The sequence below is a fragment of the Coptis chinensis genome, chromosome 7 (genome assembly GCF_015680905.1).
Source record: "Coptis chinensis isolate HL-2020 chromosome 7, ASM1568090v1, whole genome shotgun sequence".
In the NCBI taxonomy this organism is placed as follows: Eukaryota; Viridiplantae; Streptophyta; class Magnoliopsida; order Ranunculales; family Ranunculaceae; genus Coptis; species Coptis chinensis.
In genome coordinates this window covers 21,676,818-21,683,100 of record NC_141462.1, presented here as the reverse complement: position 1 = coordinate 21,683,100, position 6,283 = coordinate 21,676,818, and the positions used below count along the sequence as shown (strand labels likewise).

The 6,283-nt window shown below is 37.1% G+C and overlaps 1 pseudogene across 1 annotated transcript; it reads left to right on the top strand.

The window, feature by feature from the left end:
- The first annotated feature begins 1,577 nt into the window (after positions 1–1,577).
- On the top strand, positions 1,578–2,940 carry LOC147486605 (polyadenylate-binding protein-interacting protein 7 pseudogene; annotated as a pseudogene). The gene is made up of 3 exons (XR_015202770.1): positions 1,578–1,803; positions 2,178–2,344; positions 2,657–2,940. The product of XR_015202770.1 is annotated as a polyadenylate-binding protein-interacting protein 7 pseudogene (transcript).
- The last annotated feature ends 3,343 nt before the right edge of the window (positions 2,941–6,283 follow it).

The following is a 6,283-nucleotide window of genomic DNA, read 5'->3' as shown; positions in this document are numbered from 1 at the left end:
TGAAGATCGTGGAAGCGCCTCACATTCCAAACCACAAGTTTATCAGAATGTCGTGAGGAATCTTAGTCGAAGAAGACCATTGGTGTATCAAGACGCACCTTGCCATAAGTCACTTGGATGTTAGTAAGATTAATATAAGGACCAGTCCAGATCTTGCATTCGTTAGGGACAGAATTGCCTTGTAGAGATAAATCTGCACATCAACTTAATTTAGGTGTTCTACTCCCTCTATTTGTCGTGCAGGGTATTGTAGCAGATAATTGTGATTTTCCTGTCTGAATTTGCATATCTAAATCGAAATAGCTTCACAAACTGATTTATATTCGCTGTTTGTTTGTTTTTTTGTTTCTAGAAATCTATTTTTTTTTTTTTTCAGATTTTGTTGATGGATGTGTTTGAATCTATTTCAGTTGTAATCGAGTTTAGAAAAGGTACTAGAATTTGACTTTATATATTCAGATCTGTTAGTTTTGTATTCAAAGATTATTTTTTGATTAATTATGTGTTTAGATCTTTGAATCATAATAAATCCTTATTGTTGTTTGATTGTGATTATTGGTTTGAGCTGGTTATGTGTTACTGTGTTCATTGGAGTTACTTGTTTTTTTTATGCTATATCAAAAGTATGAGTTTGCAAGATTTAGATTTATGGACAAGGATATCGTTTTGTTTGTTATGGACTATTTATTATTATTTTTATAAAATTTTCATTGTGATTGATGTATGTTACATAATTTTTGTTATTTATAGGTTTTTGATTTCGATTTAGTTTCTATCACATTGGTAATTGTTCTAAAACTACTTGAGCTCAATAGACCAGCTTGCTGCTTATTTAGGTAACAAATGTGTGGTTGGTTGAGATTTTGTCCATGATAATCACCTGATAAATTAGTTGGGAAACACACTAAAAATAATTAATTTGCTAGTGTTGGTGGTGATGATAACAATCTGATTATGTAGCTAGCCTGCTTTGGTCTTGTATCAGTAATTTCTTGTGAATAAATCTGGACTGTCCTACTTGTTTTAACTAGAACAGGTGGTAGTTCAACGACTTGTGTTAGGTTGGTTTTTACCTCCAAAGTTCTTTAGAAGAAAATGCAAATCAGGTAAAAACTTTGTTTCCATATCAAAAGCGCTAGGTTTTATCAAAATTTGCATTTTCTTTGTATTTTTGGTGTTGAACTACCTTTTAAGTTCTTGATCGGCATCCTGTAAGTTCAAGTCCTACCTGGTTTCCAAATAACGTAAAGTGTACTTTTTTTTTGGTTATTGCTCTTAAAATGTGGATGTTTCTGGAGTTGTTATTGTGCAACCAAAACAATGTCTTGAGGGGATAGGGTTTGATTCTTCGTTGTAGGAAATTCTTTTTTTATGTTTTTAATTTGTTTCACTCATGAAACAACTTCTTTGTTTTGTTTATAAAACAAGGCATATCAAAGTTGATTGTTTCATATCTGCTCTGTTAAGGTGGTAACAACTTCGTTAAATTGAGGGGGTTTTGATATCTGCTATGCTTATAAATATATGTTTTTTTCTACCTTTGTACGTGGCATCATTTTTTTAGAGTCCATATAATGATGAATTTGTCAAGAAAGGGTTTCCCAAACAACGTGACACTGAATACAGGGATCAAGGCAACCACATTGAATTCAAATGCTGTAGAGTTTGTTCCATTTTCTCTCAGATCTACACCTGGAAGCACTAGCCCCGGTGAAGCGTCGAAGATGGGACACTTCGGAACATCCGGAAAAGCGGTGTTAGATCGAATCGAGTCCTCTGTTTCAAATAACTCGGATAATGACGGTTAAAGCATCGATCTTGGGCGCACCATCTTCCGATGATATAACACCGACTTTAAGTTCATAGAAGAAAATGAAACTCAAGGACCTGCTAGTCTCCCATTTGCAAGGTTGTCCATAAGTGATGTAGGGCAAAACTCGAGCTTCTCTGCTAGCCTCGCATTGAAAAAGCAACAAAAATTGTCTCCCCCAGACATCCAACACAACAATGTGATTGAGAAGCTGAGATACTCAGCCACACCATATGTGTCAGAGCAGTCATCAGCCAGCTTTGTGACTTTACCATCTAATCCCTGGGAAAAGCATTTCCCAAACGGTGATCAGATTCTCGGCAATGGAAGGGAGGGTCTTCCATATAATGGAAGTTTTTGTACTAAATTTATGATGTGTTAAGTGAGCATGCCATTTCGGATGATTCTAAGATAAGTACGGTCGAGTTTTTGGCTTCTCAGTTCCCTGGTTTTGCTGCTGAAAGCCTGGTAGAGGTATATTATGCAAATGGATGTGACTTGAACTTGACAATAGAGATGCTCACTCAACTCGAGGTATGCTAAAGTTTCTGAACTGTGATTGTAGTGTCTTTTGTGTGTATTATGTACTACAGTTTACTAGAGTACTCAAAATCTTTTATGTTCGCCTTGACCGCTGTAATCATTGTCTTTGGGAGTGTAACAAAATCAAGCTTCCCTACAAAGAAGTACCAAGAAAACTTTTAGTGGTAATCCATTAATCCTTGCTATATCCTGTATCTGTACATAAATCGATAAGGATGATGGTAAGGGTAAGAATTTTGAAGTTTCCAGTTATTGTATGAAGCTGCTGTCATCATTCCTTAACACATCTGTTTGCTACTGCAGCTTCAAGTTGTTGTTGGTTTCAATCAGAACCTGAATTCAAAGACCTTGTCAGCTCCGAGTCTGAGTGCATTTGACTTTCCTGCCCTTTTGGAATCAGATAGTCAAAATGGTCTGGAAAAGTATGCTGGAGATAATCTCCAACAAAGTACCAATCCTTACCGATCTGTTGACAAGGATAATATTTTCTTCTTCAAGACTGGATCTTAACATGTGGTTATTTAATTTTTCATTTTTATGGGTATTCAGTGACACAAAATTGTGGATGCCATTCATTTTTTGTAGGTTTAGTTGGTCTCGCTACAAAATATGAGAATTATTATTTTTTATCAGCAACGGTTTATAACCGTTACAAACAACTTTTAAATTAATTTTTTTTAAATTAATTAACAATTTTGCAACGGTTAAGAACCGTTGGAAATTTTGCAACGGTTAATAAGCGTGGGAAATTTATGTTTGCAACGGTTAATAACTGTTGGAAATTTTTGTTTGCAACGCTTATTAACCGTTACAAAAATTTCAACACTTTATCCATGCTATATTTGCAACACTTAAAAAGCGTTGAGAAAATTATTAGCAATGGTTTTTTGCCGTTGCAAATAGCTTATTATGGTGTAGTGATTTCTGTAACCGCTACACGGATTGGGTTAGGGTTGAAATTATGAGACCCACCAATTGCGTTGTTCATTCGTTTCATGTTATGACTTAGATGGGAGGGAGGCTATACCTTCATTGGGTTGCTCTTTACACCCCATCAGACCGAGTAACGCTTAACATCTTAGCACGGGTTGATGATACATGGAGAAAGGCTTGACAAGTTATCATGGAGTGGCAAGACGCAAAAGAACCTCGCTTCTATATAGAAGAGGAGGACGACGATTAAATGCGGGATATGAGGTAAGTTTTTATTTTTGTTTGTGTCTGTTTATGTCCCAAGCAATTTGATTTCTGTTATCCCCATAAAGGGTGGAACTCATATAGAGTTGCGTCTGCATTTATTTATCTATATTAGTATGGTTTAGACTTGTTTTGTAGGTATTCTTAAATTTTCACGCGTTTCAATGGTAATTCCTATTCTTCTTATTTATATACTTTGAGGATAAAATGATAAGAGCCCAAAACTGTAGTTTTAACCCCTTGATAATCATACTTTTAGACCAACTATGCGAGTAATAAATAAGAGTTAATGCTGATTACGTGTTTTTATGTATTTCAGGCAATAAAGTCAATTATGTACAGAAATGTGCCATTTTGGCAAGATAAAAAAGCAAGGGTTGGTTGCTAAGAAGTTCTGTGATAAAGGCTAAGATTCAAGGAGACAAAGCCTTTGTAAAGCCCGGTCAAAAGCTGAAAAGTCAACACGGGCAGAAATAGTGCACAAGTCGGCAGAACTTCCGAAGACTATATCTTTGGACTCAAACCTCGGAATTGGGCCTACCTTACATCAAAATGACCGGCTCGGAAAGAGCTTTCCAATGGTCTAAGACTTGACCAACTCAGAGGAGCAAAAGTGGACGAAAAGTCTGCTGAAGTTGAAGCCAACTGAAACGGGCTCTGTGGACTGAAGAAATTGGGCTTTGGGCTCGATTTTTTGGCCCAAAACATGGCTCCTCAGCCCATGCACGAAATTGTGGATCTGGTCTCCTCCTTTGTATAAAATAAGACTTAGCTCTTAAGTTTGGTAGGGTAGATAGGTTAGAGTAAAAAGTAGCCATTAAAATAGCTTCTAGATCTAGTTTTATTTGAATCCAATTAGTTAAATTAATTATTTTCAATTCATTGTTTTAGATTAATCCTTTGAATCATTGTTCTTCATTTAAGTTAGATAAATAAAATAGTTATTCTTGTCATTTCAATTTTTGTCATTTCAATTTATTAGATATAATTTCAATTGTTGTTATTCAATTCTTAGTCATTAATTAGATTTGAAGTATTGGTTAATTAAAAGTAGTAAAGTTCACATCTTTATTTATGTCGTTTAGTTATTAAGTATCTTGTCGCTCAATTCACGTAAGTAGTATAAAACCTCCACCATTGCTCTCATTAGACCTTGGATTACTAGTCAATTGTAGAAAACTTCAATACTAAGGAACTGAGAGTGGAACGAACTTTTTACTCCACTCTATTTCGATAGAATTGAGAGTATAGAAATCTTTGATAGCTTTTCGTAATTTAGTTTAGTTTTCTTACGTTTTGAGTTTAACGTTCATTTCGTAGTAAACTATTCTTTTTACGTTTATCAAATGGCGCTGCTGCCATCTTAGTACTCTTTAGTATTGTTTTCTGTAGACTTGATAGTTTTTCAAAGTCCCATATCACACCCACCCTTGTTTGGATTATCACTGTGGTTGTTTGTTTCAGATTTGCACGTTTCCACGAAAATTACTCGGAGCGTACCTGCGCCCTAGGCAAGCCAAAGTGGAGCGCACCCTGCGCCCACACGCCTGGAATCTCGAATTTTGCCTGAGCGCCACTTGTGCCCTACCAAGGCAAAAGACAAGCGCACCCCGCGCTCACACTCCTGGAATTCCAACTTTTGCCTGAGCGCCGCCACCTGCGCCGTGTCTAGGCATATTCTGAGCGCACCCGCGCCTTCTGTTGAAATAGCTTGATTTCCATAGGTTTGTTCAAATTTCCATTGCTTTCAAGTTTTTCGGTGTTCTAACTTGTTATATACACTGAGCAAGCGTAAACAAGACGCTATTCATAAGCGAAGCAAGGAGACTTTCAGGTACTCTTTTCTTCCACACCTCGCATCTTCTGTTAGAGGTTCATACTAGCATATCAGGATTGTTTGGAGTGTTGTTGTTTTAATTAGATTTGTCTTAGCCTTGCATGAGATTAAGGTCAGGCCGAAGAAAAACACCTAACGTAATTAACCGACAACGTCAACAAACACGCCTTTCTAGTATACCACTCACTTTACCTCTAGCTAGCACACCACACACCACACCTGAGATTATGGCTGAAGAAAGAGAGTCTCCTCTTTCGGAATTTTATAAAGCCTTGAACGATAGCCCTAAATCTTGCATCGTTCTATCAGACCCAGTGGGGGATTTCCGAATCCCCTCGAGTATATTTAATTTGTTACTCGTTTTTCATGGGTTAGACCATGAAAAACCCTATCAGCACATGCGTAGGATTGACCAAGTCTTTACTACCTTCCACCATCCTTCGGTTGGTGCTGAACAAATTAAACTGAGGGTATTTCCTTTCACTTTAGCCGATAAGGCGGCGTCTTGGTTAACTGCCTGGCCTAATTCACGTGGACTCGTGGGCTAAACTTGTTCAACTATTTATGGAACATTTTTACCCACCACTGAAGACCGATGAAATGCTTTCCAAGATTCATTTCTTTCGACAAAATCCCCATGAATCATTTTCAGAGGCTTGGAATCGTTTCACCGACCTACTTATAGAGTGTCCACACCATAACCTAGCGAAAGACATGTTAGTTCGTGCCTTTTTCAAAGGACTTCTACGCCACCATAAAGAAGTCCTTGACATAATGAATGGGGGTAGTTTCTTAAGTAAAGGAGCCTCAGAGGCTTATACATTTTTAGAAGATCAGACTAAGCGGAATAATCATTGGGGGTAGTGATGATATCTCCCGTTCCACTAGTTCTTCTA